Here is a 13806-nt window from a genome sequence, read left to right as displayed (position 1 = left end):
AGGCTCATATGGGGAGTGGGTGATATTAAAGTGGAGGAGGTTAAATATGGCTTGGAGCCAATGTATACTCCATCGTCTCTGACCAAGTGTGCAGTGTAGTTGGGAGCAAGTTGACCCAGATGCTGAAACTGGCCTGGAAAAAAGGAATCTGGTAAAAAAATATGATAACAAATTATTAAATCTGAGCAAAATCTAAAAAGTATTTAGGCCTAAGAGTTAAATGCTGTTTTCCCCAAATTTCCGTCTTGCCCTAAAATGTAACCTTTAAAAGCAGAAGTATTCCTCTCAGTCCAAATTGAGTTCAGTTGGGTCTAATGATGGTTATTTGTTCTCTTCCTCCTTGAAACAACATCCCCTTCTGTGACATAAGCTGGAAGTCAGCGCACCGACCTCTGCCCCATGGGTAAAGTTCACTCTCATAAACACACTTAAATCTGGTGTTGAAACATTAAAGGAGTAAATCACACAGACATATCAGGGTCTCTGCAGTCAGCTTGGCTGTATTGTGGCTCAGGTCCCATTATAGTGTTTCTATCCTCCTCCCTAGCTGCTCATAATTATGTTGTTAGCCTGCCATTAAGCAAGATCAGTGAACTGGCCAGATCAGTGCAGCAGACGGGGAGCAATTGAAATACCCCTGGTCACACTCAGCTCATGATCCCCTCGCCAACAAAAGTTAGAGCAACCGGAAATTACTTTGAGCTTTGATAAAACATGACACATGAACCTCGGGCTTGTCATGTGTGAGTATTTTTAAAGGTCGTTCAGCCCCCTTAAAAAGTCTGTGGCTAAGCTTATCGGAATCAACGCATCAGTGCTGTGTGATGCTCGGGAAGGTGGAAAGCTCCTAATGCATCCATTTGGTTAATTATGTTCATTCATTATAGATTTTGTTGAGCTTGGCCTTTTCCTAACAAAAGTCTGACTCTTGTCCAAGTTAGACCACTAGTGATGCACTTACTGATTACACTGGGTGCCTAAATGCATCATGGGGCACTTGATTGACTAATCAAATTTATTTGATCATTACCAAATGCACTAACTCTGCACAACACACAACACAAATAGTAACCCCAGACAAGGACATTAACATTAAAAGTGTCAGTGGCTTCTCTTCATAAAATGAATTTAGCTACATATTACAGAGAAACCATCTTTTCAAGGCCAATTTAAAGATTCACTTTGATGTGATCAACTAGACTTGTAGGATGATTATTCTATTTTGCTGCAGCTGAATAAAGAAATGTGTTTTTATATCAGACTCTTAAAACAAAGCCATGTATAAAATTTGACAAAAATAATCCCAACTCAATGTCCCCATACAAGCTTTTTTCAGAGCTTTAAACTGTATCATAGGGTCTTCATCAGTGGATGAAGTTTACAAGCTCAGTAGCTGTTACGATTTCACACATAGCACCTTTAGGGATTTTCATCCATGTTGGCTTAAGCTTGAAATTTCCTCTGATGAAGACTGTCGAACTTCTATTTTCAAGGTCAAGAAAGAACTTTCATGTTTGAATATTTATGTGGAACTGCTGAGTCCCCTGTAAAGACCAAAAAAAGCAAAAATAGCTTGTGTAGCAAATGTGTATTAATCCAATCAAAATCAAAACATGTCACACTACTCTTCTAATGTACATCATGCTTTATTCACCTAACATTTTCGGCAGTGTTGCCTGATGTTGTTTTTGGTTTGCTTTTATTGTGTACAATACAAGATGGACTTACACTGAAGCACACACTGGTCGTTAGTTTGCTGTGTGTGCACTCTTGAAGTAAGTAATGCATGAGATTTTTTTTTATAATATTTTTTTTGACACTCGAGGCTCAGAAGCATTCCAGTCTTGTATCTTCTTTTTTTAAGTTTTTTTTTTTGGCCTTTTCATGGCTTTATTGGATAGGACAGCTGAAGATAAACAGGAAAGGGGGGGTAGAGAGAGAGGGGATGACACGCAGCAAAGGGCCACAGGTTGGATTCGAACCCGGGCCGCTGTAGCAACTCCGTATATGGGTCACCAGCTCTACCGACTGAGCTTACCGGGCACCCCATACATGAGATTTGTTGACAACCAACATATGGTCAGATTCAACATGTATATTAGGGTGAAACATGTCGAATCAAACAAATCTTGTTTTAAAGTCTCCATCAGTATGCGTTAATTATAATGCATGCATCAGCTGATGGAAACACACTACAAAATGTATTATTCAGCAATTATAGTACATCACTGGCACATGTCAAATCAGAACACATTCAGTAGCTTCAGTATATACAGTATGTGTGCATTCATGTGGTGGGGTAGAAGTTTTACATGAATAAATCCCATGGTACATTAGTGCATGTGTCCCCTGTGACCTCACGTGATGGGGAAGCAAGAGATTTTGGAAGCTGCATGTTAATGGAGGATTAAGGTTTAGTAAAGGGCCTTCTCTCTCTCACTCTCTCTCTCTCTCTCTATATCACTCTCTCCACATGACCTTTTAATTATTGATTTTCAACTCGCTAGGCCTCATCTCTCCTCTCATCTCGCCCCTTCCTCCCCTCTATTTCACTACCGCTGCGTGTCTTTTTTATCTTTCTGGCTCTTTTACTTCTAACACAAAATCACTCACAACATACAGATACATTTATGAACACACACACACACACACACACACACACACACACACACACACACACACACACACCTTTTCTCTCCCACTCGCTTCTCCCTTCTCTGTTTGCCAATGACTTGTCTCCATATTAAAATGCGTAGCTGCTGGCCGCTAGCTGCAGTGTCAGCAGGGGGGAATGGGGAAGGTAATTCATACCCGGCTGTCACCCAGGCTGGAGGTGAGTGAGCACGCCTCTTCCCTAAGGAGACAGCCAGAAATGAGCCCGGCACAGGAGCTCAGAGGCATCAATAATCCAGCACCTCTCCCTGCACTAACGACCACCTTGCACACTTTCATTAAACACAGCGTCCTCCTCGTGCTGCCATATTTGTACAGTTGGGTCTCAGATTGAGATGAATGGGATATCTCTTTAGGTGCATCTACTCTTAAGAGCAGAGGTGTGAATGAATAATATAATTTGGTCAAAACTACATATATAGTTATGAATAGATAATGCAACTGTTGATGAGATGCGATTCCTGCTCAGGGATGTCAGCTTGTGGAAAACCTTTGACGTGTTTACACCCACGAGAGGTTTGTGGATATTTTCCATAGAGCACCAGCCCAGCCCTGTAGGATGCTACTGTAAATAGGCTGTCACAGCTCTCACTGGGGCTCTATTAAGAAACTTAGGAGCACACACACACACAAACAAATACAGCTACACTCGCAGTGACACAAACATACACAGGTAAATACACACATACATACAAAGATGAACAGACTTGATTTGGGCTGGCTAGGTAATGTTTTTTAAATTCTTAAAATTGGTTTTGGAAAAGGTTTATAGAAATCTGTAATTGGTTTTCAACCCTCAGAGGAGCTTCTGTGATTAAAAACACCAAAATTGGAGTTAGAAGATTTCCACCACTCAGTGACTAGATGCACACACACAAAAGGAAATATATAACCAAACACACCTTTATTGATAACATACATTCCATAACCTTCGATCCGTGACTTAAACCTTACTCTGATTCTAACCTTAACCCTAAAAAAGATGCATTGAGAGAGGTCAAGTACAATGCCCTCACTTTGACAGATTCATACAGGAACACAGACTAACAAGCGTTCATGCCTGCCAGGCCACTGCCAGCATACTGACACAGTTCAAAATAGGCATTTACGTACACCCACCCCCCGAAAATGGCTCCCAGCTCCATTCCTCCTCTCTGCATCGCCCTCAGGATAATTCTGTCCAGGGTATTCTAGGAATCTGTCTCAGGATAAGATAATCCAGGGACAGCTGCTCTCTAATTTTAAGTGGAGGGCCGGAGGATACGGGTGTCACAGAGAGAGCGGAGAACCAGTGGATGTTAAAGTCTGTAAAAAAAGCTACAATTTGCTCGTGCAATGCAGAATCTCATTTCACTGGCTCCTCTGACACACTATTCTGAAGGACCCCCAGAGCTGAGGAGGTCAGGACCTGATCTCAGGCAACTCATGATTCACTCTACGAATTTCATCTTTTGTTGCCATGGCAACAGCACTTGCAGACAGATGAAAGCAAGTGCGGTGTCACCTCAGAACCACCTCCTCTGCGTGTTGAGCACACGATTGAAGGGTGTGTGTGTTTGGGTGTGTGGTAATCGTGAAATGAGAAAATAGATAGTTCATACAGCGTGTCAATAAAGAAACACTTGTTTTTGTGTGTTTGTGTGCGGTTGTTTATGCATATGCTGAATCCTGCAGATAATCAGCTGGTAAAATAGTCATCAGTCACTCATATCTGCATCATCATCTGATGATAACAGGTGCTGCTGGTTAGAGCTGCTGCTGTGTCAGTCATCAGTTAAATGTTGCATAAGATCCAGTTGGTTTATTATTGTGCATCAGCATCAGCCTATTGATGTACTGAAAGGCTTTGGCAGTGCTGGTTCTCTTCCATTCATGCCAATACAGCTTTCGGGGATTAGTATCGACATATGCATTTGCAAATTCTTACTTGGAGGTCATACAGGCTGTCGTAGAGTGGCTCCAAAGGCTGGCGTGCAAGTCTATGTGTCAGCACACAGCCACCATGCTTAAGGGTCTTTAAACAAGAAACTGTAGGGGGCTGGTCTGATGACCCTGACCTCTCTGGTGACTGTGGAGGAAGATAAAATAAAATGTTACATATGTTTGTGTCTCGAGAAAATGTAATGCATTAAATATAAATTAAAAAAAATAACACCTTTGTGATGCTGAAATGCTGATGCTTTGACAGAGAGGTGAAAAAACAACAAACAGATGTGGAAGTGGTGTTAAAAGTTATGGCAATACATGCCCACAATCCCTCCATGTCTTTCAATTGAAGTTTCTGTCAGTGGAGTGAATGGTTTCTCTTTCTCTTCATCAGGGGGTTTCTCTCTGTGTAATTACTCACCATCATGTGAAACTGTGAGTCTGGAAGAAATAGCTTGTTTGTGGTCTGATGAGATAGGCTACCAAAAAAAAGAAACATGACATTGTGTAGCTATTATACAAAAACATCTCAATGTGATGTGGAGGTTTAGAGTTCGGATTTTTCATCAACATATGTGGCATTTATTTTGTAATAATATGAATAATTACAAATTTGTTTAGTAACATGCACTATTAAAGCACAATATAAACTGAAAGCATAAGAGCTGAATGTTTACTTAAACTAGAAGTCTTGATAATACCCTTATTATTTTACTTGATGTTATGCTTCCATAGTACCATAGCTTCCATTAAATGCCATACAAAACGACACCTGGCGACACATGATGTCTCCGTGGATATAATGTCATTTTGATCTGTACACTCGACATCTATTGCATGTCGGTTCGTCCTGGGAGAGGGATCCCTCCTCTGTGGCTCTTTCTTCCATTTTTTCTCTGTTAAACGTTTTTTTGGGGGAATTTTTCCTTACTCAAATTGAGGGTCTGAGGACAGAGGGTGTTGAATGTTGTACAGATTGTAAAGTCCCTGGAGGCAAATTGTGATTTTGGGTAAAATTTACTGTAAGAACACTGGTTCATTTCAGGGACTCAAGGTAAAATATAATGAAGTTAGCACACATCTCATTTTTGCCCCAGTAGCTCTGCAGCAGGTTGATCTGTCTCTGATTGGCTGGAGTAAATTCCACTGAAACAGTCAGTCTTGTTTCACTAATAATCATGGTGTATATTTTACCCAATTCCACTAATTACTTCTTCCTCCCCTACTCACATCAGATTGGTTTGACCCCTGGGCTGAACAAGGTCAGTAATACTTCCTCAGCAGTGCCTGTCAGCAGTGTCTGCTCCGGCTGCACAATGAGCCGAACGGTAACAATGTCAGAGCAGACTCCTATAGGCCACAGACGGACTGTAGTAGTGGCGTGATAGATGTCCACTCTGCCAAACCCTGCCGAGAACGCTGAGTCATTCTACACATTCCCAGCATTCAGCAGGATGCTGCACCAGCTTCACTGCTCCAATTATTTATCTAGGGTCAAAGTCCACAAATAGCTCAGCTCCCAGTGGGTCACTATATGCTTCATCCTGCTTTTTAATGGTCTAATTTGGTGGTTCATCATGTATGACGTACTTCAATCAACAGTTCATCTCTTTAATAACCAGATAGGGAAATTAGTTTTTCAAATACACCAACATTTGTCAGCCTCTTAAGACATATAGAGTTTATGTTTTTGGTGTCCAGACTCCATCATCTGCTGAAAAGAAAACAGAGTAATAAATACAGCTTTGAACTTGAGAGCTCAGAGTCTGTTTCATTAATCAATGCCAGGGATGCTGCTGGCTGTGCATCTTTCTCTTCCCTTCCCCAACCTCCTCAGGGAGGAATTTTATCACTTTAAAGTCCAGCTTATTGAGATTCCTACCGCACTGGGTGAATTCGAATGAGAAGGTAAGTTTGGAGAATTTATAGGGAAACTGAATTTGTATTGTGATCTCAGATCGAGCTTTCATGTTTGAGACAGCACAGCACATGTGCAGCACTTGTGTTATTGTTGTAGTTGGATCTTCTCTAAACACCATCTAAGTATATTCTGTTCCTGCAGCAACAGCAGTCATTCATACTTATTTCAGTCAGCATGATGCATACTTCAGGCCTGATGGCACAGACAGAATCTGTTTGTTATGACAGCCAGTTACAGGCCTGTCTTATTTTGAGGCTAGAGTGGAAACCTGTACGTATATTCATAAACAGTAATTATATTTATAACATTTGGTGAGCTTACAGTTTCACATAGCACATATTTGTAACATTTCCAGAACACCCAGATTAATCTTTTCAGCACCTGACAAACAGTGCCATAAGAACTGAATCATTCACACGTTTTACACATAGCAGCTTTAAGACGTAAAACATAATAACTACAAAATCTAAAATAATGTTCGATATGAATATTCATTATTACCAAATATTATCTTTAAAGGTCTAGTCTAGTGTGTAACATTTCCGGGGTTGCATTGGAGAAATGAAATATCATATCCATATATAGAGTTCCCTGGTAACTACTCAAAATTGTGTGACCCTTATTGTAAAGTGTTACAGAATAGTTGTGTTTTTATTTTTATCCTCTTCCATGAAGCCCAGACAGTACAAACCAAGCACTGGCTCTAGATACTTCTAAAAAGTTTTGTATTTAAGGTAATAGGAGTCTGAAGTTGGAAATGATTTGTGCTCACCACCAAGACACTGAAAACTTTTGATTTTCTCCCACCGTGTTCTCCTCTTCATGTGTGTCATATGCAAAAACCAGAGATGACATCTCCATACATTTTGCCTACACACTCTATCATGTACAGGAAATAAATCTCACACAGTGAAAGCATTAGAGTGGGAATTCTGGAGGTGGACAGGTATGTTGATCCTCAGAGTATATTGTGGAAATAAGCTTCTGTCAAAGCAATATCACAGCTAGAAAGAGCTCAAGCAGATGGCTGAAGCCAGTACGCCTTCAGGGGAGCAGTATGCCGTAACACTCAGCTGGGAAGATGGAAGATGCAAATCTCTGCTGCAACGAGTACAGTGTCTTGTGGTCAGTGGTTGATGGCTTTAAAATGGGATGCATGTTTTTTTATTCACAGAGTGAGATGACTGTAGCACAGGTGGTCTACAGTAGCAAACTCATGACCCCACAGCAGCTAAACCAACATATGGCCCAGATCTGGAGCGACCAGGTGCAGTGGGATTCTAGTGCAGCATTGAAAAAGTGCTTCTCATAACTAAGATGGTTTCATTTCAAAGCAACATAGACCAAAACTTGGGTGGGAAAATAAAATGCCATATAATGGGCTTAAAATGCTTTCACAGGCATGGATCAAAACACACAAGATATACTTCGTCCAGTTGTGCCTTTAAAAACAGAAAGCAAGTAAGTGCAAAGCATCAAACACATGTTTACAGCAGAAATGTTAGTGATGAGAATTCAGGTGTGACCTGCACCAAAACCCTCTAAAAATACAGTGAGAATGTAATTTCTACTTGTTGACCTCTTAAACTCCACTGACCTACAGGGTCAACCTTTACAAACTCATGCTGTGCAGCTAAACATTGTTCACACTCACAGTGTGAGTTATTTGACTACAAGTGGAAATCCCAAAGTTGCCAGCGACAGAAAACTAATGAGGTTGAGTTTTGAAGAAATGTGTAAGTCATCTATAACATTATGGTAAGTTACAGCCAGAAAATCCAACCAAAAACAAAACAACAACAACAACAACAACAACAACAAACAAAGAAAAACATGTAGACTTGCAAACATCATATAGCTTTATATAAAAGCTGCAACAAGCTGATGCAGAATATATGTGATATAGTCTGACAGCATGAAAGAAGATTATATTTACAAGCTAAGTAAGTCAAAAAATAAAAGGGGTAACTGTGAAGGGGTTAAATGTTGAACTTCAACATGAGAAAAAAATGCTTTTTCAACAGTTATTATCTTGTGTTTCACTTCAATGCAATGTGGATAAGATAAAAACGAGCCATGCTAGCAACTGTGTGAGGCTGTACTACAGGCACTGCTTTGAGCTTTATGCTAACGCTAGCATGCTAACAATTCAATTCAATTCAATTCAATTCAATTCAATTTTATTTGTATAGCGCCAATTCATAACAGAAGTTATCTCAGGACACTTTTCAAATAGAGCAGGTCTAGACCGAACTCTTTAACATTAATTACAGAGACCCAACAGTACCACCATGAGCAAGCACTTGGCGACAAGGGCAAGGAAAAACTGCCTGTTAAAAGGCAGAAACCTAGGACAGATCCTCCGGCTCTAGGTGGGTGGTCGTCTGTCTCGACCAGTTGGGGTGAGAGAGAGAGAGAGAGAGAGAGAGAGAGAGAGAGAGAGAGAGAGAGAGAGAGAGAGAGAGAGGCAGACAGACAGACAGGTGCACAGCAACAACAGTATTGGCAATGGCAGTCAAGCAGGACCATGGCAGGAGGCTCCACCAGGATCCATGAGAACCTGCGAGACGAGAAAGCACAAGAACTCCGGGGAAGAAGTGGAGTTAGTAACATGCATTAATGGGACATGAATGAGTGCATAAAGAGAGAGGAAGGGAGGAGCTCAGTGCACCATGGGAAATCCCCCGATAGTCTAGGCCTATAGCAGCATAACTAAGGGATGGTTCAGGACTCACCTGATCCAGCCCTAACTATAAGCTTTATCAAAGAGGAATGTCTTAAGCCTACTCTTAAATGTGGTGAGGGTGTCTGCCTCCCGAACCACAACTGGAAGCTGGTTCCACAGGAGAGGAGCTTGGTAACTGAAGGCTCTGGCTCCTGTTCTACTTTTAGAGACTATAGGAACCACAACAACATCACACTGATATTGCTATCATGCGTGATATTTAGTGGTTATAATGTGTTCTCCATCTTAGTTTAGCTTGATAGCACGCCAATATTTGCCAATTATCACTAAACACAAAGTAGAGCTGATGCTTTTTGGACCATTGTTGGTTTTTGGTCATAAACTATATATATTTGAAGATCAACTGCCAGTCTCTGACCTTAGGTGCGTGGTACGATGCTGATGAGCTACTCTGCCATGAGGCTGAGTTAAACTATACAGCGTCACTCTGTCAATAAAATCCTGTATTTTCTTTATAAAAGTATACATTTCTGTATATAACTGCTTACTGTGCACAAGCAAAAGACTGATTACAGTTGTGTCTGCTGGATTACAGATCAGAAAAAGCTTAGCATCTGATGCATAAAGGGAGGTTTTCTGTCTGTGAAGAGAGCTTTGGAGGCTGCGTGTTGAAGGAACTGAGAGCAAATCTCATCTATTAGTCATGAGGTTTAGGGTGGACTAGAGTGTATCTGCAGAGCTTTGTGTAGGGCTGAGTGATTGTGCAGTACTGCATTACTCCACAGCATGCACCCTCCCTGCCTGCATGACTCTCCCTCCTCTTCTCTGGATTCCTCCTGGCTTTGCTTAATAATGTTGAGTCATAAGGTGGGAGGGAGAGTCACCTCCCTCGCTCCCAGAGCTCCCGCACGCTCGTTTTGTGCTTTGAAGATGAAAGGTGGAGCTGATCGCATTCATTTTGGGCTGTAAAGTTATATCCTTCCTCTCAAATTTATGGGGTGGAGTTATTATAGTGCCAGGTCAGGAGAGCCATGTGGCTTCAAACTTTCGTTCTGAAATAAGGCCTCCCTTCCAATTATGTTGATTTAAACTCAAGATGGTAGAAATATAAGGTCAGGAGTCCAAGCCTTGATTCTCCCAGAATAATGTGACCAGATCCCAGATATGAAGTCTGAACATGTTTAAATTATTTGGACTTTTTAACATTTTCATCATCGAGTGTAAGGACCAGTGTGTAATATTTAAGATCTATTGGCAGATATGAAATATTATATTCACAGACATGTTGTGTATCACCTGATAATAAGGATTGTTGTGTTTTTGGTACCTTACAAGGTTCTCTTCTGCAGAGTCTGCCATGTTGAACTGCCATGACAAAGCAACCACTGACTTTCACAGCCACCATAGTTTATCCTACACTCTTGGAATGGCGAGCGTTAACTTTCAGTTGGTTGCAGTCTGCAACTTCACCACTAGATGCCACTAAATCTTACAAACTAATCCTTGAAGTGTCCAGAAATACTGTCTGTAAAGGGTTCTGGCCTTGTGAAAACCATGTACTTCCAAGACATCAGATTTTTGTGAGCTACGGAAGACTTTCACATAATCCAGTTTGAATGGTTTGTTTAGCCTACAGGATGTGTGCAGTACATCTGACACTGCTTCCACAACTGTCAAAGCTTCTCTGTACTCGTGCCTTACAAATAAACTAATTAAGTAAATTAAACTAAGAAGTAGAAGATTTTTTTCATCTGAATTTACAGATACAGTGTACAGAGTTGCTGTCTACTGTTAGGAATAAAATTCTGACGGGAAAATTATGAATAATTTATTATTTTTTAAGTCAAAATTGTATATACTGAGAATAAAACAGGGAAGGTTGCTACTGTTTTGATTGAAGAGAGGATACAGCAGTTCATCATTTGCCATATTTTACTGACTCTACATCACATCTCTCAACTACAAAATGTGGTCAGGAGGCAGCGAATGTAATTAACCTTTGTACAATAGAGCAACAATAGCTTTTATTTAAATATTTAACTCGTGTTTTAGAGCTATTTTGCTCTGAATGGGCAAATATTGCAATCCGTGGATTGATTGACTTTGTTTTGCTGTCACCCACCTCCAAGCTCCAAGCTCTGTCGGAAGTAGCTAATTTAGGTATATTTAGCCAAAGTTACATTTAAAAAAATAAATAAATACTGAGCATATAATGGGTCCAAGAGAAGTAGATTATGACTGGAGTGATTTGGGAAGAGTCTCTGCACATTTTGACAGTATTTTCTGAAAACTTGTCTCCATCAGTATCCATTGTTACTGACATGAATTCAAGCAGCCCAGAGGCACTTTTCTCTGTAAAGGAGCAAGCTTCATTTTACAGCCTACAGGGAGTGAGTGTTTGATAGTCTAAACATACATTTTGAAAAGGGAACCACTTTAAGTGTCATTCAAACTAAGTGCATGTTGAACAGCAAAACTTCCCAAACACTTATTAAAAGAACTCATGTTTCACCACGTTGTCCGCAGTGTTTGGACACCCAGCAAAGAGCAATGCTGTGCAGGCGCGCGCGCACACACACACACACACACACACACACACACACACACACACACACACACTGTTGCATAACGTGATGTGATAGTGCTGGTGGCAGTTATCGGCTGCTGTGGGTCTGATCTATCTGACATCGGATAAACACAGCATCAATGCTCACGTGTACAGTGAGAGAGGGAGATTATCTAGTTGGAAGGAGAGATGTGCTGCTCTCACATGCAGCGCTTTGTCTACATTTTTAGCCAACAGCGGACAGATTGTGTTTAATGGCGGCTAGCTTGTGTTCAGTTTATATATTAAATAATAATCTAAACTTAAATCACCCTAGTGCGGGGTCAGGGCCTCAAGGTTGGGAACCAGTGTCAAGGAGCTTGTGTTTTAAAATTACAATTATGATGGAGGTTAACAAAGTAAATATCTGTTTTGTGACAAAAAAAGGCTCCAACTTCACAACTATGGTGTTAAGAATTCTAATAATCATCACACCAGACTTTAATACCGAGGGGTTAGAGTCGGAGTTTGAATACTCAGTAGTGTGTTTAACTTGTTCTAGTGAGAAACTGAAGTTTTAATGTCAGAGCTACAGTCCAAAGTGATGCATGAACACTTTGCCAGCAGCTGGCATATTATTCCCAGAGCTCGCTTCCTCTAAATCGCAGGATTCTTACGCAGCTGCGAGAGACGGCATGGGAACAGTGAACAGATGCTCATAATTAGCACGGGAATAACGCTGAGCCCTATTTCAAGTTGATGACCAGACAGCATCCAATTTAAACATCTGCCCGAACACCTGACATGAAGATGTACGAGGCTGTGGGTGGTTACTGTTAGGTAACAGGTAAATGGTTGTTCTTGTATGACAAATAAGATTTGTAGTAGTTAAGTTAGTATAGTAGTTAAGGTGTCGCTGCGGTTACTGTCAGTCTGTGTGGAGTCCTTTAATGTTAAGTGTTTTAATGCATGGAAATGAATGTGTAAATATGATAATTAAATAACCAAACCTCTTTTTAAAACAAGTTCAAAATACTGACTTAACAACCGCCCCCTCAGGGTCCACTTACAAGCTTGCTCTGCAGGGTTTGACCACATCAGCAAGTGAGATGGATATGTTTGAAAGCCCCAGAACATGCAAGTGAACCTTGAGTTTGTTTGTTTGTTTATTAAGATCCCCATTAGCTCCCGTATAACAGTCGCTATTCTTCCTGGGGTCCACACAGTTTAAATGGTGACAATACTATACAAATATACACAATCACATTATTCATCACAATACACTGACACAACACATCATAACGCACATATACTGTAGATAAGACAATAACAATTAATGCACTCTATAGACAAACACAAAAACAAAAAACGGGCTCCGATTGCATTTATCATAAATGAACAAAAATATCCTCATGATCTTACAGATAAGTGTCAACATTTCACCAGATTGCCTGTGAGACCTTCTCACACCAAAGAGTATTTATTAATTACTTAGTTTCCTTTTAAACAGTTCTCTTTTAGTATTTTTTTAAAACCATATATATTATTTTGTTGAATAATATGATAAGGAGAGTTCCACTCTAGCATTGCTCTGTATATTACTGTACGCTGAACTGATGTGGTTTTGGATTTGGTAAAGTAAAATAACCTCCAGCCTTGTAAAATAACTGTGTATCCATGTTAAAGGATAGTCTTTTGTAGAACATAAATGGAGTCTTTGTTGTTATGACATTTCTAATAAAAAACATCAGTGAATACAGTAATCTATTTTTCACTTTAAGCCAAGAGACATTCATGCATTCTAAAAATGTTTGTTCTCATCCCACAAGAAAGAGCTACACGTGCTGCTTTATTCTGAACCAACTGTCATTTTCTGATATTACCCAGTGAAGTATTGGACCAAACTATTGAACAATAATCCAGGTTACTCAAAACCAAGGCTTGAGTTACTTGTTTGATAGCTTGTTGTGTCAGATATCTTGCACATCTTTTAATTACAGATACATTATTTCGCATTTTACTTATTACTTTCTCTATGTTTGTCCCATAATAATT

This window comes from Dicentrarchus labrax, unplaced genomic scaffold (genome assembly GCF_905237075.1).
Source record: "Dicentrarchus labrax unplaced genomic scaffold, dlabrax2021, whole genome shotgun sequence".
In the NCBI taxonomy this organism is placed as follows: domain Eukaryota; kingdom Metazoa; phylum Chordata; class Actinopteri; family Moronidae; genus Dicentrarchus; species Dicentrarchus labrax.
This window is presented reverse-complemented; position numbering follows the sequence as displayed.